At 39.1% G+C, this 27,989-nt stretch overlaps 1 pseudogene; it reads right to left on the bottom strand.

The window, feature by feature from the left end:
• Window positions 1-1,435: 1,435 nt before the first annotated feature.
• The window catches only part of LOC115428489 (sodium bicarbonate cotransporter 3-like), a 51,684-nt pseudogene continuing 25,130 nt past the window's right edge, over window positions 1,436-27,989 (bottom strand).

Genomic DNA, 27,989 nt, shown 5'->3' with positions numbered 1-27,989 from the left:
AAAAAAAATCACAAAAAATTCAAAAATTTATGTTTCTCAATTCTTTGAACAAAACTGGTAGACCTTACCCCAAGGAACCTCTGCTATGAATTTCAGTTGATTCTGGCTGACTGCTTTGGAGAAGACGTTTCTAGAAATCTGAACATAGATAACCTTGGGTTTGACCTTTCCAGGTCAAAGGTCATGGCACCAAATAAAAGCCCATATGGGATTTCATATTTACTGCCAATAGTGTTTATCAGTATCTTCAACAGTTTTGAGTTATAGCACTTTGAAATGTGTCCCATTATAAACCAATGGGGATTTTTAAAATTTCAAAAATTCATAAAAAATTTAAAATCAAGATTTCTCACTTCTTTGAATAAACTTGGTAGACCTTACCCCAAAGATGTGCCACAACAAATATCAAGTCATTTTGACTGACAGTTTCGGAGAAGATTCTTGAAAAATTGGTTATGGACAGACAGACGCCAACTGACACCGATAGTCCATCAGACCCTTTGGACCATTGGACTAAAAAAATCAACAGTATTTATGATGCAGTTTAAGGGTTAAATGAAGACAGAGGAGTCACCATGTGTACACCTTTATTGCTTTGCACCGGTCGGCCATGACAAAAAGTCATCATTCAAGCGAACAACAGGATGCTATGTGCTTCACAAATAAAACAAAAATAAATATCCTTGTCAGTGAAGATGGAGGTTACAAACTCCACCTTTCTGTTGTCGATAATTAGTTTTTATAAGTGCACATTTGATCAAGTATTAAAAGAAGGGGCGACATAATGGGGGGGGGGGGGGGGGGGGGGGGGGGGGGGGGGGGGGGGGTGGGTGTAAATTTATCATTGTGGGTTCACTAACATTTAGAGCTAAGTTCTGTTTTACTGCCAAATGGGAACATAACCTTCAAAAATGCAGGTAATGGAGATTAAAGTTGGGTCGATTGTAGATTAGGGTGACATTCATTTCAAGAAGTACCTCAAGATTGATTACAGAGCTTTTATGTGGTGAGCAAATACTAGCGATGTGACAGTAGAACACACACAAACAGTATTTAGAGTTACATTTGTAAATTGAAGGTAAATCCAGTTACATGGTTTCAGTCGGTTGTTCAGGTTACACACAGACGCAGAAGAAAACACCACAACAGACATAAGCCTCAGAGTGACGGTCTGTCTTTGGCGTTGTCATGCCACGTGTCGACCTGTACATACGCTCTGGACACTTAAATTATCAGTACAAGACTTGCACATTAAGAGCTTTGACAAGGCACATAAGCTAATGTCCGTATAGTCACAGTAGCTACACAACAGACGGAGCCGATGAAACAGACACGAAATCCTTTCACAAATAAAAATAAAAATACAAATCATCATTGCCTGAACATTAGCTAGAGTCATGGATCCATACAGTGCACAGTATGGAATACTTATTGCTAAAACAGGACTGCACGTAGCAAAATAAGAACAACTTCATAGAATATAACCATTTTTTTTTTTACATTTACTGTAGAAATATTTTGCATAAAATGATTTGCAATGCTAAACAAATTTTCTTTACATCACACGCACATACAATTACCAACAATAATACAGACAGTATAAAAACAGGTGCAGGTATTCTCCTATTTTTTTTATTTTTCTATTACGCACCCTGTTATAGTTTGTGATTTACAGTATTTCTTATTAAAATAGCGATGAAAGGAATACAGTGAACAGTTAATTATCACTGCCTTGTGACAAAAATATTGAGTGACGGCCAGAAATCCTTCGAGATTCCTGAGTTTTAATCGACATTTGAACAAGAGCTCCATAAATACTTTGGGAAAAAGAATTAACTTTTGTATTAACACGCTATATATTTCATTTTAGGTAAGAAACTATACTGGCAAACGCAAAGTGCTTACTGTACAGTACAGACTTTATATGGCCTCTGAAGTAGGTTTCTATAATGTTACAAATCAAAACAACACAGTGTACATACATACATACATACAATGATATTTCTGTAACAGCACATATGGACAGTGAGGTTTACAGTGAAAATAACTGAACTTCTGAGCAGCAATAACAGTAATACTGAGTGACCCCCCTCGTGACAGGAGACGGATTCAAAGGGAATCCAGTAAAAAGGAGCGCAGTAGTAGTGTGGTGTAGTACTAGTTGAAGTAACATCTATCTGTATGTATCAGTACCTCTGTTTTGGTTTGTGTCTTTTATCGTGCCAGACGTAATATGAAAAATAACCAGCTGACACCGGCAGTACCTGAATGGCTTTACTCGAATGGATTTTGGAGCTGGTGTTGTTAAGTGAGGACAAAACGATGAGGCATGACAAAAAAAAAAAAAAAATGTACAGTACAGTGATTGGAAAAAACAGAAAAACTGAAATGAAAATATACAGCGGGATAAAAGTAGAATTTGACTCAAACAGTCCAAGATCCCCACCAGTGAGGCCCTTACCTTTGGCATCGGAGGTTTCTATGGGTGTTTTCAACACAAATTGCTAAATGGAGACAGTTTCCCAAACAGTGAGCGTCGGTGGGCAGTAAGAGCAAACAAATAATCCATGTTTCCCCGGAGATGTGCACGATATATCGCGGCAGGCGTTTGTGTTCGCGCTGTACGTTTAGGACATGATTGGACTCAGCCCCCGGGGGAAGTCGCCTGTCGTCCTGGAGGGAGGAGCTCTGCAGGCGGGTTGTGCTTCTCCACTTCTATGCTCCTTCTCCCACTAGGACAGTGCCCGTCAGGGTAAAGTGTTGTGTGGGACGAAGGTATCTGGAGGGAAAGAAGGACCCCCTCCCCCTTCATCACAGGAAGGTCTCTGCTGTGGAACCTCCTCCTGGTGTGTCTGGGCTGACGTCCACTCTAACGCACGCCACCTTCTCCTGACTGTTGTACAGAACAGAGCAGACGGGACACGGGTGAGATGATGCTTGTGCACAGAGGGGCCAGTTTTAAGCAGCTGTCGTTATGAGGTTTGGGAAAACAGATGAAGGATGGGACTCGGTTCACGATGCTCTTAGAACATGATTCCATGGCCTAGAGAGTAAACTGTAAATGTTCTGCTTATATAAGGACTGTGTTAAAGTATGCTGCTTGTAAAAATGACTTTGAATATCTATCAGCTTCTTCTTACATTTTCTAATGAGACTAATACCTAACACTGCCTTCTCTGTGGACTTAAACACACCCTCCCTTAGTATCTTAAAGGGGCTATATGTAGTATTTCTACTTACAAATGTTAAAAAAAATGACCTACAATTTTCATTAAAGTATTAAACAGCTCTGAAGTTCAGCCAAAGATGCCAAAGTATTGGATTGTAGAGAGGCGAACTGAATATATTTGTGACCACTAGAGGGAGTAGTGAGTCACACTGCCTGTCTCCCATTGTAAAGAAAACTAACACCATGGAGCCTTTGACCAAAGTATCAGAAAGTGACCAGATGGGATGAGAACCATGAAGAAACAACTTTTACAGTCAGGAAAAAGTGCTAAAAGCTAGAAACACTGTTGTTGTTTTCTCCACTGGACACAGCTCTACATGAAAAGATGGAGTTTGATGCTGAAATAGTGCCATTTCTGTCAAAAAAAAGTTTTAGTTTGAAGAAGAAAACTTGATATGAATTTTTAAAAAAAGATGTGTGTAAATGAGCTTTATACTTTATTCAGTGAGTTCAGTCTGTGGATACATAGCATCAGAGTCCTGCCCCAGGTCAAGTACCCACGGGTACCAGACGGGTAACCAAAACACGCAACAAAAACACGCGGGGACGGGTAAAAAAAGAAAAAAAAGAATTTCCACGGGTACAGGCACGGACACAGGTAAAATTAAGTGTAATGTGGGTGGGTAGCGGGCAAGGGAGTGGAAAAATAAAAGATTCATGGTTGAAAATAATTTGCAGGACATTTAATGATGATGATCATCTGATTTCACTGTGGTTGATCCACAGCCCGTTTGTTTTATTGTGAAGTGAGCCTCACCTTTGTTTACATCTGGCCACAGATGGCATTGAGCAGCACATATTACAGATTTATTGATGGCATGTGGTTTAGCCAAAAATAAAGCCCTTAAAAGTGAGTTACTGTGTAGACGTGTTTAATCCCAGGTTGGGTCGGTTTGTGGGTCTAATGTACGTGGGTGCAGATTGGACATGAAAAAAAATGCGGGTAGCGGGTCGGGTTGCGGTACTCGGCTTTGCGGGTGCATGCAGGTTTGGAAAAGTGGACCTGTGCAGGACTCTGCATAGCGTTGATTCGCTGATGGTTTCAGTCCTAAGTGTGTTCTGGTACATGACTACCCCCTGCTGTTGACAGTTTGGAATAACAATACTACATAGAACCCCTTTAAAATGATCTTCCTGAATGTTTACTTGAAATGATTGTGAGGGTAATGCACTTTGGAGTGGGACTTCTGAAAACTGAAGCATAGCTACCTTCTGCTACGTCTCACAGGTTGGACACATGAGTCTGCACTTGAGTTTACTGCTTTCCACGCCGCACTTTTAGCCATTTCATCAGAGATATTTACAACCAAGGGGTCAGACACAGAACTACACACCAAAATGCAAAGAAACACACAAACACACACACACACACACAGACACACACGTGAACACAAAGAGAAGACGTATAAATGTCAAATCAGTGCAGGACACTTCAAACAAGCAGACACAACCATGCAAAGAAACCAGTGATTAAACCAAAGTGACGGCACAGAGCACATCCAGTATGAGCCCAAACAAGGAGTTAGCTTTACAGGCAAACCTCGTGAGACACTCATTATGGTTAGTCACACAAGAATAAGAGTAAAAAAACATTCGAGACCATTTACCCTTGAAAAAACCATAAAAAAAGATAAAAAACAGAGGCTGGTGTTTCTGTTTTTTTTGTTTTTTTTTAGCTGATCACTGACAGTGTGGGTCATGCGCTGTGTACGGATCAGTGAGCAGGGTTAGAATGCAGCCATGTGGGTCAGATGTTTGGCATCAGACACACAACCCTGCTACCTCTTTTTCCGTTGGGGGGTTGTAGGAGGGCACTAGTCCTATTCTGTATGATCTGTTCAAGATGGACATAATATCACACAGCTGACTACCAGATCCAAGTGGTAAACGACACCTACAATGTGTAATGTACAGTATTTAAACTACATCTACATTCGTCTGCACGAGTCTGGACTTGTTTTACCAATTGTTCCTAAAATAAAGATAAAGAGATTAAAAGGACATGATCATTTGTGCTTTTTCAAGGCTCTACTCACCTCCCTGAGAGGGTTTTCACTGGGATGTTGAGCCGATTTGGGTTTTCGTAACTGACCTTCAGCCCCATCTCTTCCTCCTGTTTTCTGGACTCTTCCTCCTGAGTGAAAACAACATTGTGATTATGGTTCGGCAATTACACTTATACACAATTCATCTACAACCTGTCCGTCCATGAGAGTGGTTCTCTCCATTGTGGTGCTCTCCGAGGTTTCTCTTTTCCCACTGGGTTTTTGGAGTTTTTCCTTGCTGAGAAGGAGGGTCTAAGGACGGGGGAAACCTGGAACACTATTCCATTTCCTTCATCTACTGTTTATTTGACTGTTGTTTATTTTCATATCCAATGAATTCTGTAAAGCCCTGTGAGGAAAACTTGTGATATAGGCCTCTACAAATAAAACTGAATTGAATTCTTCGAGCCTGTGAGTCTCAAGGGTGCACTCCAAAAAAAGGGTGTCTAAAAACAAGACAGAAACACTAAATCTGAGGAAGAAGGTACACAAAACAAGTGAAATATCTGTCCATGCAGCGAGATAATTTCACTTGACAAGATTTATTGAATTAAGATTGTCATATCTAGAAATAAGTGTCTACAGACGTATGGACACTTAAAATAAGAAATTAAATCTTAAAACAAGATAAATTATCTAACACTTCTAAATCTACTTTTTTTTATCTTGGTAAGAACCAAATAATTTGCAGTGTGGGTATACATGATTGCATCACTCCAATTTGTTCATACAAAGCCTGACATTACTAGTCGTATGTCTACTATCAAGATGTTTTTTAGTAGCTACAGTAATGATAGTGACTGTTACAGTGATTATCAGACTGAAAAATAAGATCTGTATGATCTGGAGTGACTTTGATTTACAGCAGTGATTTTTACCAGCTCTTCACGTGCTTTCTTCTTCTTGTCATCCTCTTTTTTCTTCTTGCTTTCTGGTATCAAGTCGTCCAGCCAGCTCAGCTCTCTTTTTGTAAAGAAAAAGTCTAGAAGCTTCCGGACAAATACTAGTGCCAGAACCTGCAGAGGGAAACATTCAAGATTCAAGAATTTTCATCATCATTATGCGAACATAAAGTTTTTCTTACAGGTAGTTCTTGGTTACATAAAAAAGAAAAATTTAAAAACACTCAAGAATATGTATATCAGGAACATGTACATTATATATAGAAACGAAAGGTAAAACACAGTATGTACAGCCCAGTGCAATAAACAGTATACACAGTTAGGATTAGAGCTGCACAATATATCATTTAAGCATCGTTATCGCGATGTATGTGTGCATAATAGTCACATTGCAGGTCCTGCGATGTAGGAGGCAAATGAACTCAATGTGCTCTCATCTAATTTCAGGGGCACCTGACACACACTGCACGCAGCGATCCACCAATCACAATCATTCTTAATCAGTTTGGAGTGAGTCGCTGGTAACAATATTGAAAAATGAGCAACGAACAAGAGAAAATCACAGTAAATGAAGACTTGGTGCCAAAATGAAAAGCAACATCAGTTATCTGGAATTATTTCAGCTACACAAAGGATGATATTGAAACACATGTTCTGTGTCGACAGTCCCTTGCACCTGTTGCCACAACAAGAGGAAACACAACTAATTTGTTTGACCATTTATGTCGGCACCACACAGCTATTATAACCTCTGGAGTATTTTTTCATATCGCAATATATATCGCAGGGTTAAAAATAATCGCAATATCAGTTTTTTCCAATATTGTGCAGCCCTAGTTAGGATGCAATTGTGTGCAAATAAGATCTCACTCTGATCTCAGAAATCACTCTGGGAATATTAATCACGTATTCTGGCAATATTCATTCCATTTATTCTATTGTAGTTCTTATGAAATCAACTGTAGTGTAACATTCAGTGATGGTACATGATTACTGTGAGTTAGTATCTGTTCTTTGTCCTTTGTGTTTTCATGTAGAGGTTAATTGACGATATTTGAAAGCATTACCATCATGGGGAACACAACAGCTGCTGCTGAGGCCTTAATGACCCACAGCAGCACCAGACAGGTGAGCTGCACCAGCGTGAAGATGTGGACCTTCCACAGCGGCACATAGCGCAAATAGATCAGATCAGGCTGATGCTTGGCAGGCATTCCAAATAACTTGATCCTGTCAAAGAACTAGAGAGAGCGAAGAAGCTTGGTGAGAGCGATAAGGAACACTCATGAAAGGGACTGTACAGATGAGGGGTGAAGAGGGATGGAGAATATGCAATGCATTATTCAGAGGAGGAGAATCACTTAACAAAAGCCTTAGAGGAGTCTGATTACACGACAATCAAAGGTTTAAACTACAAGGGCCAACCTTATCTTTACTAACAGCTGAAGACTGCAGCTGCTTTAGAATAAAACAGCATATTATCTTCAAAGACCAGCACAGCAGTCTTACTTGAATGCCTTTGAGGGAGAGACGCCCATGTAGAGAAAGACTCCATACAGTACTGGCATGGAATGAACTGCAACGAGGAGACATCCAAAGACTGATTAAAACATAAAACATTAAATATTTAACCTATAAAATAGAAGGGAATGGCAGTTGTGACATCGGATACACCAGAATCCACTGGATTGACGAAAACATATTGTGTAACATTTTTAATGGGTAACTCACTCTACAACATGATATAAATACCACTGCATTCTGTAATACCTCTGTAAATGGGATAAATGTTCACCTCATTCTGTCATGACCACATTCTGTAATCTGCTGCAGTTTGCATTCATTAACAGACTGAACATTTGCCTGCATTTAGTTACAAAATGGCTCTGGCAACTGCATTTTGATAAGATGAAGGTCTTTGTGGAAAATGGCGAAAATAAATAAAAACCCAGAGAGGCTTTTATTTCCAGCAGGGTCAAGTCTCTGAGATTAGTTGTATTTGGACGATTAATACGATAAATGCTTGACCTTCTCATTTATTTTATGTATGTATTACACATTTTTACATAAACTGAGATCAGAACTGGCCATTTCAGTGGTCTATCTTAACAACCGAGACATGTAATTGATCATAACTTTTCAAAATATGATACAGAATTATATTTACAGATGATATAAAAGTGCAACTCCTACAATAACTGTCAAAATCTTATAACCAAATAGAACTACTGAACACAATAGAATGTAGCAAAAGATAAAATACAAGTGTTATAATAATGAGGTGAAAATTCATTACATTTTTTAAGGTTATACAAAATGTGTTGTTACACCACACAAGTGAACTGTTTACTGTGAAAACAACACAGTGTTTCCATTAACAAGACTGTGGTGGCCTGCTATAGTGTATTTTACTCTGCCAGTCTTATGATAAACTAAAAACATTATGGTAAACAATCTTACTTAACTATGTTGCTAACAATGTAAATTGATTTTGGCACAAACTTATAGTGTGCTGTTAGTTACAACGCAAGGTGACAAAAATCAAACTAAGCAGCCAAACTACAATTGGTAATATACACACATGTGCAGCAAAACCAGCCTCTGATACCATGAGACCTGCAGCAATGGATTTATCTACCAATATATCAACTCAATAAAATACTCTACAAGTATCTGATGAGCAAATAAACCACAACAATAGTAATGTTGATAGTAATATTTACTCAACTCATTACTGTTTGTCGGTATTCTGTGTTTAGTTTTACAGTGAATATAAGAGCTCATCAACAGGTAACAAACAATCAGACAAACCTAACATCCAATTAAAATCAGCAAGCAGGTTATGAAGCCAACAGGTTTTCTGTGTGAGTCTGTGTGTTTATAAAAATGACTGTGTCTGTGCTTAGTTTGATTTTGCTCAAAATCTCTGACAACACTCAAACCAAAAATCAATTTTCTCACCGGGTGAAAAATAACAGCACACGCAGGCAGAAGTCAGAATTAATTATCACAGTAACAGGGATGCTGTCAGTGTGTTATGGTGCATGAGCAAAATTATGAAGACCTCAACAGTGAAATGTAATAGTTTTACAAACTAGTTTCAAACACCCTCAGGTCTTTTTAGTACATCTATGGTGTGTGCATGTTTTTTTTTTGGTTTTTTTTTTATATGATAGACATTTTGACATTGTCATTCAAACGGATGAGAAGCTAGGATGATTGAATATGTTGTTTTCTTCTCTGCATCTCACCTTGAGCACTGAAGTCATGAAAACAGAACAACCCATGAGCACAAAGATCATAAACCCAGTGACCCGCTGCTCCCGGATCCCCAGAAATTTTGGCTGTTCCCCCGGAGCCGAGCAGCCGGACTCCACCTTCAGGCTGTTGACATGGGAGATGGAGAGGACGGTAGCAGCCACAAACCACGGCAGACCCATGATGGAGCAAATACCCAGCATTACCGACACCACCAACAGGTCCAGGTGGTAGCCACAGCCTTTCTGTAAGACACACAACAGGGAGACGAGAGACGGCGAGTGAGTCCCAAAGCTCTACCGTAGTTATGAGTGACTGAGGAGCAGCTGTTCTCCTGAAGTTAAAACCAATAAAACAAAACAGGACGCAGGAAAAATTTAATTTGGCTGTGCATAGTTGGAATTTTGACTCTCGTATGATTGCCTCATGAATTTTCAAGGTGGGCTATATTTATTTTTAAACAAGCAGAACCCTGAGGCACACAAGGCAAGGATCGTGAAAATGTTAGTTCAACCAAGACGGATGAGTGAGTTAGAGAGGTAGAGAACAAAGAAACAGGCTGAGAGGGGATCAGAACAGAGGAGTTAGGCAATTATACTACGTCCGCGGAAAAAATTATTAGACCATCATAAGTCATAAAAAACAATGGTTATGCAATCAAGTACTAACTCCTGTGTGTATCATGTGACTAAAACAGACAGAAAAGAAAACATGGAATGCCTAAAAGCACTGTTTTTGTCAGTACAATGCCAAAGATACTGATGTAAGAACTGAAGTGATTTTGGTTATTATCAAGAAAACCATGGAAAATGGATAGATATCAGCTCTGACATTAAACTCTTATGATTTATTTTTGTTGTTTTCATTATATTTATCCAAACAAATGGACCTTTAGTTGTACCAGGCATTAAAATGAACAAGAAATTGAAGAAAACAAGGGGTAGTCTGATAATTTTTCAGCAACTGTATGAGGCTAATTTCTGCTAGTTCTAAGTCATATTTTTGGCCAAATTGTGATACCTGCGTAACTTTACTCTCCTAACACTGCTGCTTCATTTTATGCAAATATCACAATTTGGCCAAAAATATGACTTAGGCAATTATGCTATGAGGCAAACTCCAACATAAATAAACTTGTAAAGGTGTGTTTAACCTTGAGTTTGTGCTCCTTGCGGTTGATGATGACGGCAGTAATCTGCTGGTCCATAAATATGAGGATGGTGCAGAGCAGTGCAGGAAGTGCAGCCACCAGCAGCGTCCACCAGGGGTTTCCTCCCAGTGGGTCCATGAGCCAGCCTCTGTTCTTTGACGTTGGCTGCAGGGGAAAGCAGATTCGTGATGTTAGTGTATGTGTACATCTGTGGAGAACATGAAGAGACCAGTTTCAAATTTCAACCTTTCAAACCTTAACTACACTGAAAACATGAAGTTTGGCAAAACCCATCAAACAAAGCCAAACTGTCATATTTTGAGTGCAGCACTCAACAAAAATGTGCCAGAGAGGTGACAAATGAAAGCTGTCAGGGTCATTCAATTAAATACTGATTTCTGAACTGTTTCAACAATAAATCATTCATGTTATTGAAAAACACAAACATTTCAAGGTCTGACGAAGCATTTTTGTTATGTGGGTCAGTTTGTGCACATACATGCTCTTTATTTGGAATATGGAAAAAAGCTTGTCTTAGTAGTTTTTCAGAAGAAATTGTTTTCCTTAGACATATACCCCAATTTTAACCTAAACTAGAGATATACTGTTCTCAAGAATCCAAAAAGACTAAAAACTATTTCACAGGGAGCTACTGGTATTAGACAAACCAGAGGTGCTCATGGAGAGGAGCATGAACATAGAAAAAAAAAAGACAAAAATCCAGTGAGTTTTTAACTCCAGGCCCAAATAATTAATTACAGGCCCTCATGAAATAAAGGCTTTTCACAATTTCTAATTTTTCCAACCGAGTGCCTGGATTTTTGTCTTTTTTTTTCTAGAGATATACTGTGTTTACGAAACAATTATTGTGTAACTATCGAAGAATATATGAGGACTTGAGCGTTGGGCGACACAATGTCACTGTTTGTTTCTTTATTTAGTTTTTGTGGTTATTTATCCCCTTAACAAATAATTTTTCATTATAAATACAGACTTTCAGCCCATTTTTACATGATCTTTGAATAAACAGATTCAATCATACATATTTATGAAAAAATCTTTAATATTAACATAAATATCTGGCACTGCCATCAGGGAAAACATGTTTTTATACGCAGATACCGAGTGTTTTACAAAAGACCTTAGACCTTTGCCAGCAAAAGTATAAATTTATACAGGAAAAGTCCTCTGCTTGTCAGTTGAAGACGTAAGTCCAAGTTAATGTAATGACATATATGAAACGTTTACCTCAAAGCGGTCTGGAACATTGAGTTTAGGAGAGGGGATCCCCATTAGATAGTCCACCACCACCATGATCATGATTGTTATAAACACAGCAAAGTCACTGATGGTGGAACGTATCTGCCAAATACACAGACACACAAAGAGAACTATTTTATTAGGGACTGCAGATGAGCATACATGCTGTCACTCTATTTCAATTAATCCTCAAACACAGTCACAAATAGATGGTACATCAGTAAGCAGCATCTAGCAACAACACTCTTTTATTACAAGTAACTGTCAAGAACAACCAAAGTCATTATTACTTTTGTGTCAACAGTACAGCATTAGAAATCAGACAATACCAACACCTGCCTCCACAGAACACCAAGTGATAACAGACTGCCTGGTGCTGTGTGGGAGGACACAAGAAGATCTTTTCTTTCTCTGTGTGAGACTGCTCCTGCATATTAATGATTGATGCAATGTAAATATTTATACACAGAGGGAGGCTTTTAGCCACATCAGCAAACAGTGACAGGTACAGGGAGATAGATAGTCACCCAATATAGATGTATATCTAATCAAGTTTACATTTAATCCTGTGACCGTAAATGTCTATGGTTCAACGGAGAAATCCTACAATGTTCTCACCTTTGTGGGGAAGTATCTCTCAGTCTTGAACTGCTTGAGGAATGAGGACAGGAAGAAAGTGGTGAAGAAGAGGATGATGGACCAGAAAAGAACGTCTGGGATGTAGGGTCCGTGGTGACCACAGGCCGGACCCATGAACTCACCATGGAGCATCTTACACGTCTAAGAGAACCAAAGGACATGGATCTATAAGCTTGATTGATCACCTGGACAATTACTGTTCATGTGTCTGACTAAATCAGTATGTTTGTGAGAATGTCTGTACAAAGCATATTAATCAATGAAGTAAATAAATAAATAAATAAATAAATAAATAAAAGTGCCTGTAAGTGTAATGTCTGCCTTCATCACTAGAGGTCACTGTGTGTCCTCACCGAAACATTGAGGCTGCTCCATGGGATGGATTCTGGGCTGTATCCTGACTGGTTCCACACCTGCATTACTTTTTGGGAGGCATTGACTGGAGCAGAACACTGACACCTGGGATTCAGGGAAAAAATGCTAAGCACAGTGTTTCTACAGAAAAACCATTTGTTTTAATGTTTATTTAAAACATAGCAAATGTAATAACATCAGCCATTTTAATGTATTTTTCCCCCCGGGAGGATATCAACCATAATAATTAGTCTTAAGCAAGGGGCAGCAATCTAAGTAGAGGACCATTTCTACAAAGAAAACACTGTGATATGTAACGCTGACTAATCACACATACTGCATTCAGAATCAGCAAGCACCAACATCTGACCTAACGAGAGCGAGTCCTGGATACATGAGCAGTACATTCACACCATTTGGCTAATCAGATGAAGCCCCAGCTTGCTGTCAGCTACCCTCAGGTTAATTGGAGTCAATTTGGTTGCAACTGCAAGGGTAGCTAGCATGATGTCTGAGGAAGGACATAAGAGTGAGGAAAATGTTACTGCAACTTCCAGAGGGAAGAAATAAAATATTCAAAAGGGAGAAAAGAAAGTTTCATTCATTCATTATCTGAACCCGCTTTATCCTCACTAGGGTCACGGGGGTCACTAGAGCCTATCCCAGCTACTTATAGGCGAAGGCAGGATACACCCTGGACATGTCACCAGTTCATCGCAGGGCTGACGTATAGAGACCAACACCAATCAGTCTCACATTCACACCGATGGGTGATGTAGATTAACCAATTAACCTATCAGTGCATGTCTATGGATGGTGGGAGGAAGCCGGAAAAAAGCTGCAGAAAACACAGTTCTTGTTTATCACTGTGTTGTAGCGATGGGGAGGAAAGGGGGCTAATTGGTTTTGGTCCAGGTCCAATGTGTTAATAAACCAAGGCGCGCAGGGTTAGAGGAAAGGAAGATTCAATTTCTTATATGTGTGGCCCTATTTAAATGGATGTTTGGTTTAATAGGTTGAGGATCATGTGCAATTTCTGTTCATGTTGTGAAACAATTTATTTCATTTAATTTATTCATTTTGGCAGAGGCCTGTTTAAATATTTGGGGTCTATATTAGCATTGTATCTATAAAGCAGGAGGCATAAATATATTGAAGTGTGGTGTATATGATCTTTAAGCTAATATGCACCCTTATACGCTTACACAGTTACATCGTTGTGGAAAAAAAAATTTATTAGACCCCCCTTGTTTCTTCAATTCTTGTTCATTTAATTCCTGGTACAACTAAAGGTACATTTGTTTGGACAAATATAATGATAACAACAAAAATAGCTCATAAGAGTTTAAGTTAGAGCTGCAGATCTATCCATTTTCCATTGGTTTCTTGATATAACCAAAATCACTTCAGTTCTTACATCAATATCTATGGCATTGCACTGACAAAAACAGTGCTTTTAGGCATTGCCATGTTTTCTTTCTGTCTGTTTTAGTCACATGATACACACAGGAGTTAATACTTGATTGCATACCATTGTTTTTGATGGTCTAATATTTTTTTTCCGCAACTGTATGTATCTGTCAATTGTCACACCATCACTGTAATATTATTCTTCTAAATAAAGTTACCACAACATTACAGACTTTGATCATATAATGCAGGCCTAATCATACGCATCCCTCCTTAATGGACGACTTCTAATTAACTCTGAATTTTGATGTATAGCTTGGAAATAATTATCATCCCACTGTAACAAGGAAGTAAAAAGTCACACTGGAATTTCTTTAATGTGTAAAACTATCACTGTTTCTTGTGTGAAAATGTAAACGAACATAGCAAAACGGTTGAGAAATGTTTGTCTTACAAATTTAATAAGAAATAACCTGCATTTAAATCAATGACAGGTCTTTTTTTTTACTGTAACAAGTAACTTATAACATATGATCTCAGGTTGAAAAACAATATAGCAACAATTACTATTCCAGCCAAGCTATCAAAAGAATAGTAAATGAACGTTCTATTCTCTGTGTGGTATGAATTAAAATACAGAGGTGTACTACTTACGAATACGGGTAAGGTTGTCCAGGTCGTTGTGCATGTTAACAGGGTAGTGTTCTCCCAGGTGGAAGAGTTTCTCGAGGGCCTCGTAGATGAAGATGATGCAGATAAGTGCAGCGAAGGCCTCCTCTGTGAACCGTGTGATGTAGCAGACCAGGGAGCTGGCGTCTGTGGCCACCAGGACAATACAAAGGAAGGCTGTCCAAAGACCGATACTGGTCCGCAGAGACAGTAGGACAGGCCGTAGTCACTGAAAAGAAAGAGAAGGGTTACATGGTTCAAATGCATCATCGGATTATTCTCTTAGAATCCACTAGGTGTGTTAAACTATGTCAGCTATTCTAACTTATTAATACTTTGTAACACGTTCTAATAAGAGACACATTAACTATTAAACTCGTTGCATCTTTCTTGATAATAAAATATGTAGTAAACGTCCTATTTTTCATGACCACACACTACAATACTGAGCCAATAATTAACAGTTTTACTTCAACAACATCTTAATTCCTGTTTTACTGCATTAATATTCTTTCTTAATATCGGGCCTTCAATAAAATGTTTGAGTGTTACTAGTTTTGACATAAATAACTCAAATTGAAATCTTTCTAACTCTGAATATGATCCCCATTCGTAAATGAAGTCGTGTGAAAATTTTTAATGTCCTAGTAGCTGTAGAATATATGTTCATACAGAATAAGGCCTTAAGAAGAGCTTTATAATAACTAAATAAAGAGCCAATGTGTTACTAATTCATAAGATACTAACTACCAACTCTTAAAATCTTTGAACTATTTTGTGGCAACTCCAAATGAGTTGTTACCTAACTAATCTGCATTTTTCAGTTATTTTTTCAGCTGTATTTAATTTACTAGACATTTAGATGCCTCATAAAGTATAAATCCTAAGGTTACATATTGAAACAGAGAAAACCAAAGAAAGTGTGACTTTTTCATCAAAATCTATCACTGTACATAAAACAAGTGTCTACAACTGCTGTCATTTGTCAAATTACATGGGTTTTATTATTGAATCAATGAGCCTGTTTTATATGCACACTATACTCTGATCATTACGCAATTTCTGGAGTTATCAGATTATCAAGTGCTCACGTACACAACATAATGTGATAGCTAGTTATCTGATTATGAAAAATCGGATTAATATACTGGATTTCTCCCTAATACTACCATCACATGGTACAAATCTGGTAAATAGACCTCTAACATCCAAACCAGGGTTTTTCAGTTATTATATTTCTGAAGTACATGCAAACATGTTGAATTATTACAATTATCTGATGACTCCCAATTGTCAGATTTTTATGGTCATGTAAACAGGCTCAATGTTGCAGAGTTGATGATGTTTTCATGTTCACTACAGAATGTCTGAATGTCTAAATAAGACACATCTAATGTCACTGAAAAACTCAGAAACTGCAATTGACCTGAATATTTATTGATAGAGTTAGTGGTTCAACAGATATTTAACATTTTAGATCAGTACATGTCTTTGGTCGCTAGCAGCTGTTTAAGTCATTGAGGGGTTGATGGTTAATATGTGTACCCAAATATAAAGTGTTCCTAATATCTACTGTGTTTCACCACATCACAGGTGAACTTGCTTGAACTTACTTGCAGAACTTGAAGAGGATCTTCTCAACACTAAAACAGGCCCTGTGCTGCCAAGAATAGTGAGGGGCTGGCCTGCAAAGAGGGAGTACGCCCCTCCTGTCAGTGATGCCCCAAATAGAGACTCTATGGCACTCTGTCGACAGAGAGGAAGGAGTGAGGAGTGAGTGAGAAAGGAGGACGGGGGAGATAAACCCACACAAAGGAGGGCTGACCGGGAAAGGCTGGAGGAGAAAAAGATAGAGACGAGGAAGAGAGGACCCCGACCAGAGCACAGAGAACTTGATTAACAGACCCTCGGGGTTTACGTCTGAGAGGCTAGATAAACTGCACGAAGCATTTCCACCCTGCTGACTCTGTGTAGCCCCGCCTGCTTGAGTTTACTCAGACGCATCATACACGCCAGCACAGACTGCGCCTGTGCCCAACAGTCCCTGGTCGAGTAAGAACCATCCTTGTAAAGAAGGAAAGGCAGACAGAGAGAGCTACTTATGTAGAGAATCCTGTTCACATGAGGTTAAGGCAGCATTAAAAACAGGTAGTGACTCTGCAGTGCAGATCAGTCCAGACTCACTATGTTGCCTTTTGTTGCCTCGCCGAGCAAACCTCCGAATGTGATGACAGGAGACATGGCAGGCGCAGTAGAGGAAGAGAATGGAGGCGAGGCACTGCAGACTCAGAGAGTCTCTGATGTCGCTCCAGTAGAAGGGAGCCTTGCGCTTGACGTCAAGGACAGACCTCCAAATAACCTGGACAGAGATGAGGAAGGAAGATTTCAATGTTTCACTTTATAGAGTACAGTATAGAATTACAAAGTTTAATTATATAATGGTACTTGCTATTGGGTTCACGCATCTAGAGCCAAATATGCTCATTCTGGCCAGGGTAGAATATGTCTTGTGGCTATTACATCCACTTGAATAATCTAATCAGTTCATCCCTGAGTACCAGTGCATTTTTGTATGTGCCAAATAAAAGAAATTCCAAGAAGCCATTTATGAGATACATGTTTTAAACAAAATATGGACAGACAGACAAAACCTTCCTATATAGGATGTGCAAAGGCATCTTAAAAAACAGGAAAAACTCTCATGTGTGACTCAAAGCCTTGTGTTTCCAATGAAAGCTCTGCTGTGGAACTTAGGTGTAAACAGATACTCTGGTTTTCAATTTCTGTCTGAGAGTGAGTATTTAAATAACACGCAAAGTGGTTGTGGAGCGTATTGGGCGAGCAGCCAACATTTACACTGGCATCATGCTCAATCTGAAACACAGGCTACCACATGAGACTTAATGTTATTTATTTTAAAGAAGGTCAGTAAAAAAAGAAAAAAAAATCTTCATAAGGTCAGATCTCTCCTCGTGCACATGCTGTACCACTTCTCTGCTGTGAGTTTTGCGTCTCTAAACTTTGACTTTGAGGGAATCTATTTTTTGAAACCATTTTCTCACCTTGGATAACTTCCTCTTTTCTCTCTGACACCTGCCTGATTGCTCTGCAGTAACGTCTACTTTCATTTTTCTTCTCCCACACCTCTGGAATAACCTCTGCTGCTTTCCTCCACAGCCCCTACTGATTCTTTTTCATGGTCCCTGTTTCTTGTTGCTTTCTTTACATTAGCCTCTTGCACTTTCTTACACTTCTCGATCCCCCCAAAGACTCCCTGGAGGCATGAGCCTTTTATAGTAGTGGTGAAAAGGAGTGTAATTCTGTAAATAATAAAGATCCTCCTGACTTGTGTATGTGTGCAGAAGTGTGTGTCTGCCTGAGGTTTCACATAAACCATTCTCTTTGCTGCGTGGTCTGTTCTCTTCAAATACAGTGTGAGTTATCCATAAATGTCAGCATCTGTGGTTCACTGAGCGCAATGGAGATGCATTTCCTCAAACAGAAAGTAGTGTTACATTTCATAATTTTAAAAGAAGACCTCAAAAGCTGCATTTTTAAGGAGTCACTTTCTGATCTGCTGGTCTACATTTCAACACAAAACTACACACTGAACCTCTGATGATGCTTCATAATTAATTCCCTCTTCCTTGAAGACCTTAGTCAGGCTAGATTTGTCCTGTTAATAAAACTGCCTCATCAACATGACATATTAATATGTCCATTTGTGCAAAGAAGATGCTGATTCAACTAGGACTCATTTTAAATGTTTCAAATAGCACAAGTTGCAATTAAGTATATATTATTAAGTAAGCCATCCCCAAAAAAGGTTCTATACTTACCTTCCAGTCCTCTGCAGCTCAGGGCCTGCGTGATGGTCCATCCTCCTTTTCTAGCCTCCCCAGATGGAGATGCAGTACCATTGAGCTGGGATGGTCCTCTTCCTCTTCATCTACGGTTTCACGATGGGGTGATTTTGTGAAATGATTTGAAGGAGTTGAAAGAATGTACAAACATTAATAACTTGAAGAAAATGTACAAGGAACTTCTGCTGAAGAGGTATATGGAAGAGGGGTGGATGTTTTGTTTGCCGACGTGAATTTTCTCCAATTATCTACAGAATACAGCATACCATGATTTGCAAACATTGCATGCAAACATTACTGCATGTTTAAAATTATCCGAAATGTTATTTTTGTTATTTGCATGTTTTCTCCTTAGTATTTTAAGCTCTTTCTTCAGTTTTTTTTTTCTTTCCAAATTGCATGGCTGAAAATGAGAAATTAAAGAGTAAGTTGTTTGATTTTTCTCTTTTTTTGCAAATGATTAATTGCAGCAGTAAGTGATGGCAGGTATTGTATTACGAGGTTGATTTCACAATTCTATTTGAAATTACTACTGTAAAAGCACAATTATTTTGCTAAAGAGGGTCAGAAAATATAAGATTGTTCTATTCATTCATAATGTGGTCAATTTACTGATGCGTAAAAGCAGATTTAATTTTTCTGTCTTATCTAAAGAGTGAAATTAATAAACTGAAACTAACACTAACAATGGCATTTTAATAAACACTAAGTGGTAAAAATAACATGTTCAGTGACCTAAAGTGTTCACAGAGCATATGATTACACAAGTAACAAGGCTGACAAAGAAACAAAACCTTATAGTCACCATAACTGTTTGAGGCTTAAAGACAATTACCACTGACTTACCTTTACACCAGCATAACATCTGTGTAAACTGTATGTGTCTAACCAATATGTGCTCAGTATGCTTGTATGCTGATTGGTTATTGCGCAGCTTTGTGGTTAACTCTTGTAGTCACCTGCGATGGGACGTTCTTGGGGGGTTCAATCCGGATCGTGGGATCCCATTCTCCTGGAGGCAGCACAGTTACCTGATCAAGGAACTCATCTATCCCAGAAAGGAGATCAGTTCTGTCTTTGGCCTTGTATGCCACGTCATGGAAAATCTACAGGGTTGTGATGAAATGATGTTAGGAGTCATTTAATCAATACTATAATAATCTCTGCAAGGTTGCATTCCAAGGTTACAAATGAAAAATTTCCAGTCCAACAGGAAAGTGAAATTGAGTTGGGGAGAAAAGCTGGTGTAACTAGTGATAATAGGATCAATGTTTTCCTCTCTCACCTCATCTGTCATCAGCGTGGCCATGGATCTGCCAATCTCATGGTATGTAGGACCTTTGCCATGAGGACCCAACAGCAGGAAAAGAAACCTTTAAAGTGAGATACATAAATAAAAAAAACAAAAAAAACATTGTATTTGCTTACAGGAGCAAAAAAACTAAGTTATAACTGAAGTAACAATTCAAGAATTATGTTTACCATTGGGTCTTTCCTTCCACATGTGAAATATGAAATCATTATAAGCAGGATTTCTGGTAATAAGCCTCAGTTTTTCCAGCATCATCTCACCTCTGTCAATATTTGTCTGTGTGTATTTATCCCCCACAATATAAACATGAAAATGATCTAGAAAACTATATTTTATTTCATTTTTTTCAAGTTATAGCCAAAATGTGTCGTTATTGATATTCATTTGGCTTAAAAATTAATAAAACTATCCCCAAACAGAGGTATTTACTGCATGAACATGCATGCATGAAAGAGGTTATATCCCAAAATAAATGTACTGGAGAAGGAGAATAAATACTTGAAGACAAACAAGTGTCTGAAAGCCTATTATATTTAACCAAGACTGTTCAGGGAAAGAGATTTCTTGTATTAGTGGCAATGTTTCAATTAAATCCAAAGCAAATTTGATGTGAAGTTTTGAAAAGTCATAAAAAACTAAACTGCAAATAATGAAATTATGTACATGTCCATATGGTTTGGAACGGATAATTCAGGCTGCACTGTGTCGCCAGCAGGCAGAGCTATAGGCTACGTTATACATAGGTCTAAAAAACCCCAAAAGATGCAGAGCATTCCGTTCTCGCAAAATCTTGCAACACAAATCTTGACTCAAGGAGGAACAAACATTCAAGAAGATAAAGTAATGATACTTATGATGAAATAATGGTGGTTACCCTTAAAAATGTGATATCAGTGTAGTATTATTTAATTTAGACCTTTTTAATCTACTTTCCTTCATCCACACAATGTTTTTGACCCTTTGGCCCACGTAGGAGCGGGAAGTGAGCTGTTTTATGTAACTGGTGAAGTTTACAGTATGTCATCTCTGTAAATGGACCATCTTTGCTTCTGTTATATTTTAAACTTTGACCTGGTGTCTCATATTTTTCTTTTCATTTTCAACACTTTTCCACCCTAAGCTGCTACAGAAGGTCCATACATTGCTGCATAAAATCACTCTAAAGCAGGAAGTAAAGTACTTGACACCTAAAATTCCACAGGAATAGGAACCCCAGGTTATAAATTCATGCATAAGCAATTAAAACAAAAACTGCTTTTGAAATATGTTTAATTTACGCCTGTGTCATTGTATTTTTGCCTCATGTGCCTGATGTGCTGATGTGTTGATACTGTCTAAATTCTATACTGCCTGTATTTATGGAATTACCTTAGGTTGTTTGAGAACAAGGGTTAGGTTTTAGCTTAGGTCGAAATAGGGATTGTCTTCATAATCAATTGTACTGTTTGCTTAATGTCTTGGGCCCCTGTTTATAAACTGAATTGTTACCCCGTTGTTCAACCAAACCTACACCCATGTTTTCAGATACACCATAGTTATTATATATTGTTACATATAAAATACGGATCTTACAAATTAATATGACCAATTACTGTTAATTACAGAGTGTTGTATTACATTGATTTCTTTCATCGAATATTAATTTGAAGAATGATTGTCCTCATCTATTATTTATTTTTCTCTTTATTATCATAGTACCTTGTGGGCACAGGCACCTCAGTGAGGCCAGTAATAAGGACCGCAGGCGAGAGCCGTACAAAGGCAATTATGGGCTTCTCCAGGAAGTCCACCTCGCCCACCAGTACATTGGAGGCTTCAGCACCGGGAGGGATCTTCTTCATGAAATTCATGTCCACCTGAAACCAGTGGAAACAGGGGTGCTGAGAATTTGGATCTACGGATGAAAATTAAAAATACTCTGCAAGACCAGATAAAAAGGAAAAATAATGAGACAAGAACAGAGACGTGCAAAATGTGGATGGCAGCAGGTCGTTGGGATGCTTTGATAATGAATTACAGATAAGTTGGAAGCTAAATTAATCCTCCTAGTACTGAGCAAAGATTGTCCATGGCTGTAATGTCAGTCATTATCATGTTCCCCTAAATACAGAAACACTAGAGTTTTTTTTTTTCTCCCTGTGAGAGAAGACAGCCCTCATCTCTCCTTTGTATCCTGTGACTCATGTAAACAGCGTACCTTGTTTTTTGGCAGTCATAATGGATGGTTTTATAATAATAACTACTAATGGCGGCCTGCCATTTTACTAAATGCATGAAGAAGTACAAAATGGTAACATGGATGAAAGCCATGCGAGGGAAGAATTTAATAAGTAAACAGTTACACAACCAAAGATTTTTACTTTGGTAACCAATACTTATTCCATTAGAGATGAAGCAATGACTGGAGAAGCTTCGTATTTTGCCCAGAAGAGAAGGGCAGATGGGTAGGTGATGCTGACGGACTCATGGCCGTTTCACCGTGATGGACTGTGTCTGGCTCAGTACTGTGGTTAGGTTACCTTGCTGAAGTCGACACTGCTGCTTTCTCTACTGACCCCTACTTTGGACGGCCTCCTCTCCACTGCCTTGTTGCCATCCAGGTTGTTTGGGACAGAGTTTGGAGACACCAGTGGTCCTGGGGGGTAGACACAAGGTTGATGGACAATGTTGAGTACTAAGGAGTCAGGAGGCTGGTCAGAAATAGCTATATGGTTCATTATGACACATATGTATATCAAGCTTCTTCATGTCTTTTCTCTATGGTGTATAATGCTGACAACGAGCACCAATGACAAAGTATTTATCTACCAAAGGTTCAACACACGGGAGGCAATTTTACATAAGTTCTACTCATATTCAATCATACAACAAATACACATTTTAAAACTACTATTACATATTCACATATCTACAATTATAGAGCAGGGCTACAGGTTTTAGACAAAATGTGTTGTTTTTCTTGAGATATTTATAATGTAATGTACTTATTTCTGTTGCCAAGCGGTGCTTCCTCACTTCTTGAGGTTTAAGTTGAATTTTTGCCATTCCTCATGATTCTTTTCACTTTTTGTTAATAGTAATGTTACAGAACAATAACAAACAACACACCTGTTTGGAGGTGGAGATGTTTTAACACTGCAAATTTTTTTGTTTTAGCAGGCGCAGATTCCATGTGAGGTAGTTATGTGTTAATGTCACGTCTCCTAAGTTAGTGCATTATTCTAAGAGTATACAATACTTTTCCTCCACTTGATAGGAATGAAAATCAACTCTGACACTGTACTGAAACTGAAAGAATCCCTTTCACGACAATTTATTGCTGGATGTGATATGGAGCAACCAGACTGCGATGCCTCTCCACAGGGTAGAGGGAATATTTCACAGAATAAGAGTGATTGCTCCCCGTCTGTTGAGCTCATTACTCTGGTGCTTGAGTCAGTCGTGCTTAGCTGGGAAACATGTAAGCTTTGAGTTGAAGGTGAGTGAATGCATCTGATGGGCCTGACAGTACAAATTCATCAGACATCAGTGCATTCAAGTGTTGAAGCTTCAGTATTTTTGTGCATAACTGGCTGCACCATTCAAGAACTGGTCATTTGACTTGAGCCATACAAACGCTAGCACTTGTGATGACATGAGAGCGCAATATGAAATGAGGGAGGAATGTACTGAAACCAAAGGATAGCAAATATGTACTATCCTCTGCAATTCTGGAGTAACAGTTCTTTTACCAATTTCAGTTTCTTAAACACATTTTCTAATCGTATATCAAAATATTATCAACAAAAATACATTTCAGAAGTATAAGCAAAGTGTCAAACTGTTAATTAAGCTCAGTTAAAATCACTTGTGTCATTACTGCCAGCATGTGATTCCATGATGATCCATACCCTTGAACAGTACCCTGGAGTAACCCCAGTGGATGCTGGGTAGCTGTGACTGGTGAACAGGAGCATGATTGCTCACATACCCGACAAAGCCTCTTGGAATAAGGGAGGGATTAGCTTAGGTTGCATCCGCCAACACACTTCATTCAGTAAGGCTAAGCCCTGGAATGCTCACCCATACCAGCCTTTTAAACAGTGGCGTCACAGCGCTATCTGTTTTGTATGCAAAAGCACAGAAATAAATGATTGAAATTACACAGATTATATCACGCTGGTAGCATAGGGCTATTCAACAGAATGAAAGAAGATTAATCTTTGACGTTATGTACTGAATTTTTCTGACACACATTTCTCATTTTGCTTTCATCAAAGTGTTAAACATGGCGTTGCTGGTAATCTGTATGTCTGTATCTTCCCACAACTCTCAATCGGCAGCTATGTAATGACACTAGGTTGGCATAAGTCAAGATGCAACCATTTTCCAATAGAAAATAGAAAAATGGTACGGTCTGACTGAAGCTAACCTTGATGACATGTTCACGGCTACAAGATATATCACTGGAGAAGAAAAGTATCGGTGAAAAATCTTTAACGAGAACAATGAACATTAAATTAGACAACAGAGTGAATGTCTACCCCTAATTTCCTAAAAAAGATATTGATTTTTTTGTTCATGCTTTAGTCCAAATGAATATCGGTGCCAAATTTGAAGACTTTTTTTTTAAACCAATGCAGTTATATCACGTTTCAAGTGTAACACGGACTGACCTGACCAACTGACAGACTGACCTTCCAATACAGACATGTCATGGATGGGTCCCAAATGAGCACCTTCCCTGACTTTATCGACTTTACTGACATTGGCTTCATAATAACAGCCTGTAGACTGAGTTGCGGTTGCTTCAATGCATTGCTTCTGCTCTTTAACAGTAGCAACAGGGTGCAACCCTAGCTACTGTTATCTTAGAAATGGAGTGACGAATATTAAGTAAACGAACAGCATTTGTAAATGTTAAATACTAATCCTTTAACGTTTTAACTGTATTAACGGTATTTTACCTCTGACCATACCCATACCCATTGGTACCTGTACTATATATAAATGGCCTGTAACTGTTACAGTGTATGCTTGTGAAAAAGTGCCTGAACATTTGGCTGACACCAGTTTTTGGTAAGACAAATTGCTGCAAATAACAAAATAAGGCCACTTCTGTCTAGCCTCAAACTGTAGAGCAGTACCTTTGCTCTAGACGCAGATAAAGGTGTCAGACTGACAAGCAAACCATTTTTTTAGGTTCTACACTACACCATATTAGACTGTAATGATCATGGGTGGAATCCCTCTCTGAAAGCCCACACACTGAAGACATTGAGACGTGTGCTCTTGGGAAATACTGTGTATTTTCCTCGAAGGGGTGCAATTACAGAAGCCCGTCAGCTATAATAAGACCACCCCAACCTTTCAGATTCACCTCCTACCAAGTGATTGCTGGCTTTAATGACCCCTACTTTGAAATGGAACCATTCCCAGTATGAGACAAACGCAGACGCACATACACGCACACAGTCTATTAATAAACAGACAAGACATGGTTTGGGAAGAACAAAAAGTCACTGTAGGTGACAATTTGATTGTACATTGAGTACAACTACCCAGGTCTCAAGCATATATTTAGCCATGCTGCTGGCATGCATTTCCCTTATTACTCTCTTAATCAGGTAAAAGAATGTTTATACTTAGGAATTGATGATGAGGAGGTGCACTGGTGTCAAATGATGCAATGGGAAAAGCACAGTTGGATGGCATTTATATCACAGTATGCTCAAAATGGGACAGTCACCTGAGGATAAAACATGTTATAGATAAAAGTATTTGGGGCTTAATCTGTCATATTAAACATCACACCAAATTAAAAAGGACTACAGAGGAGGTAGTGATATCCAAAGATCCAGGCTTTGTATTCTGTTACAACAGAAGTGTTGAGATGCTTTAAGATTCTACAATAGATTAATACTCATATAGAGAATCTCTCATTGGCACATCAAACCACTGAACTAACCAGAATTTGGAGTTTTGACTTTCTTTTGTTTAACTGAACAGTGATTTACTGTGTAAAATCATCATCAGATAAGATAAAATGATGATTAAGGGGAGAAATATGAAAAAAAAATCTCATTAAATCATTAATCATCATTAAAGTCCTGTGGCTTGATTGATAGGAGTGAGGGTGGCAATAAAAAACTGAGAACATATGGTGCAGTATGCGAACAAGATACCAGATAGACTAGAATATTTTGTCAGACTGCCATGCAGCCACAATGGGGGAGGTGTTAGATGGACAGGCCCAAGCAAGGCATAGACACTGGGGGATGTTTTGGAAATGTGTATGGCAAGAGAAGCAGACAGCAGAGCAGTGAGTTATACTGGCAAAGATAGAGGATTAGTAGATTGAGAATGGGTCAGTAAAATAGATAGTAAAGGAGGAAAAGCAAAAACCATGAGGCAAAGAAGACAGTGGTGTCAACACTTTGTGGACAAATACAGTGGCAGGAGCGTCTTAGCGAGTGAGCCTTGCTGTGGGTTATAGATGAGATGGCCGCAGGATCGGGAGGGTTGGAGGTAAACGGGAAGCAGAGCTTTCATGCTAGTGCTAGTGTTCTCTGTTCAAGCCGTGACTCACACTGGCAGGCTACACAGATATTTGCCTTCTAAGGGCAGCAGCTCGAGGCCCTGGGATGCCGAGGATGCTCGACGGCTGAGCTGTGGCGATGCTGCTTCTTCCTCTGCAGAGTTGGGCAGGTCGTCGTCCTCAGGAGGTGATACCACCACCTCAGGGATGCCTTGAGGGCCGAGGCCAACGCCATAGGAGGTCGTAGGGCTTTGGGGCGGAACGCCGGAAAGACGAAGGGGTATTTTGTGGGGTGGAAAGGGGCGTGTTGGAGGAAGTAGAGGGTAGAAGGTGGTTGAGCAGGATGGAGACTTTGGACTCTCGTCTCTGGGACAGGTTGGAGCCAGCGGAGGGCTGACCTGGCTTGTGGAGAGAAAGACGGGAAGAGGACAAGCCCTCTCCTAACAGACAAGACAATGGCAAAAAGGAGAGAAAGGAGGGAAAGGAGGAGGAGGAAGGGAAAAGAGGTGGTAGAGCAGAAAGGAAAAACATATGAAGTAGGAATACATTACAGAGATGGCATCTGGAGGAGACGTAGCCAGAGGGGGTGGGCAGCACGAGCGTGGCAGAGGTGGAGTTTAGAGAGGTTTGTGCTTGCATAAAGGTGAGCGAAAAGCATGGCTGTGTGCAGAGGACACAACAAATGATTAAGTGAAGTGTGTAGGAGGGTTTGTAAGGATCCAACAACTTGTTTCCTTAACTCCAAACAAACCAATCACACAAGATATGACTGCAAGAAAGCAAAACGTAGATTCAGAGAGGCTTGCATGCAGAGAGGATCAGTATGCAGTGCGATGTCAGTGCACGTGTGCTCGACCACAAGCACATCAATCGTCATAAATGCACAGTATAGATTCAGGTGGAACAGGACACACATATTTCACACTGCAACTCTTACAATCACTCAAAAATACCCAACCATTAATATCTTCTAATCAATTTTAACATCTGACATTTGCCTTTCAGGTTTGATGATATGAAATCGCAAGCCCAACAAGGACGACAAGCACAGAAATGGATGTGATATTTGTGTCATTCTTAACACCTCAGACTGACACCCATCATCTTTAAATGCACATCACACATTAACACTGCTGTGGCCATGCCCAGTCTCAAAAACACACAATGCTGACTTAAGTTGCAGGTAAAGCCTTATTTCTTGAATGTCACCTTAAGGAGTAAAAACAATCATTATTCAAACCCCAAGCCAGGCCAGCCGTACAGGTTAGCACAATCAATAGCACCCAGATTTCTCTTTCAGTAGGGGACTGACTGCTTCAATGTAGATCATTCTCTAGATTCTACTCACTTTTCTCATCCACCTTCTACGCTGGCATTGGGG

The sequence above is a fragment of the Sphaeramia orbicularis genome, chromosome 11, assembly GCF_902148855.1.
Source record: "Sphaeramia orbicularis chromosome 11, fSphaOr1.1, whole genome shotgun sequence".
In the NCBI taxonomy this organism is placed as follows: domain Eukaryota; kingdom Metazoa; phylum Chordata; class Actinopteri; order Kurtiformes; family Apogonidae; genus Sphaeramia; species Sphaeramia orbicularis.
This window is presented reverse-complemented; position numbering and strand designations above follow the sequence as displayed.